We start from the raw sequence: 1,980 nt of genomic DNA, 5'->3' as shown, positions 1-1,980 counted from the left end.
AAGATAACACCTGTTTGGGGTTAAGAGGTTCAGCAGTGGCCTGTGGAAGGGCTCGGGGAGATAAGCGCCGACGGAAGAGGGACGCCCTGCTTGGAGGCTAACACCCCACGTTCCGCCGCTCATCATTCACCTCATTTCTTTTCCAGTAAAACTCTCCTCCCTTTTGATTGCATGAGGCTCTCTTCGCCCCCCAGGTGAGCAAACTACACCGCTGGCCTGTTGGACTGGCTGCACGACAGACGGGCCCAGGCCTCGCAGGTGCACATCGTCGGGCACTCGCTCGGGGCGCACACGGCCGGCATGACGGGGAAGCGCGTCGCATCCCGGGCAGTGGCGCCCAGTAACAGGTGGGAATCATTGGGCGTTAATTTCACCGCGGGACAATGTGTCTTCTCATTTTACGGACGAATATGTGTTTTTTAATCATTTCACCGAAAAAAATATGTTCGCGTGTGCCATCCATTGCTGAAATTAGTCTGAGTGAGTTTGAGTGTGTCATTATGTGGAGTTGAAGGTTTACTGTTGGTAAGTGCGAGTGAAATTACCTAACCAGGGAAATTTAACCTTTCATGGATTATTTTTCGCCCCCTGAATATGAGAAAAAACACGCCGACTCTTTTCATCCGACTCATTGATATCATTAGTAATGGGCATTTTTATTAAGAAATCTCAACATCGTCTATCTTTATTTGTATTACAGAATATGTATCATTTCTTTCTATCCCACCATTGTAGCTCCTCTCGGAAAGTGTCGCAAACTTTTCTGGACTTCAAAAAGCAATGGATTTCTTTTATATATTAGATTAAGACAACAGATGTTGTCTGCAATTTCATGCCAAGAGTATTCTCCATGCTTTATTTCAAAGAATCCTAACCGCCTTTATGGTTGCTATTTAGTCAGCAACGAAAATCTGCCCATGCATTTTACTTTACTTTCTTTACTTCCATGTAAATGAATGTTCCATGTATCCTGTTACAAATAACTATGTAAAAATGCGATAAACTTATGCCCCTAAACATACCAAAAGGTAAGCATCCTCTCGCCCCCCCCCCCCCCAGGCCTCGACCGGCCGGCCCGTCTTCTACAACAATCCCTCCGACGCTCGCATCGACAGTCGGACGCTGCCTTCGTGGACATCATGCATGCCAACAGCGGGCCCCTTATCGAGGTGATCAAGTTTTGCGTTTTGAGTTAATTCTGGTGGGTTCTAGAGACGTCATATTTCATGATATCTCTGCGTTTCCTAAACTGTTAATGTTACATTTCATATATTTTCCTAAGCCTATACTTTCCCTTCTCTTTCGTGTACCTTTTAAAACATCACTTCATTACCGACAGAATCTTTTCCGCTTTTCCACCAACTTCCCGAAATGGTTCAGGTTGCATATGTCTCTTCGAAAGAGCCATCCTTTCCAAAATCATCTGTACCCCTTTACCTAACCTTCTCCCCTCTTTCAATGTGTCAATCTTATAGCTCTTCACCCTACATGCCTAAAAAAAAATTCTTATTCTTTTTCTCTATTAACCTTGTATCATTTCCAAGCTATCTGTATTTTCTATTGAACAACCCCCCCCCACCCTTCCCAATCCATTGTCTCAACCACATGGTATTTCACCTTCCCCCTTCCCTTAAAGAGAGCATATTCATTAATCGATTAATTGCAAGAGATCACACCAGTTCTCACCACCCTCTTGACACACTCCAGGGATGCATAGCTCTCTTCGAAGCCGTCGGCCACACGGACTTCTACCCGAACGGCGGGATGCACCAGCCGGGCTGCACGCTGGCGGATCACGCTTCCTCCAACGGCATCCGGAGCGACTGGCTTGATCTCTTCGGTGAGGAAACTGGTCGGGGAGGGTTTTGTCTAAGGGAGGCAAAGGGGTTTTGTTAGAAAGGAGGAAAAGGGGGAGAACATGGAGGGAGATTGGTGTATTGTAATGGCTGAGAATGTTTTATATGGTCTTCCCGTCTGTGG

This window comes from Penaeus monodon, chromosome 23 (assembly GCF_015228065.2).
Source record: "Penaeus monodon isolate SGIC_2016 chromosome 23, NSTDA_Pmon_1, whole genome shotgun sequence".
NCBI classification, from domain to species: domain Eukaryota; kingdom Metazoa; phylum Arthropoda; class Malacostraca; order Decapoda; family Penaeidae; genus Penaeus; species Penaeus monodon.
The sequence above is the reverse complement of the archived record's forward strand: the minus strand, read 5'-3'. Positions refer to the sequence as shown.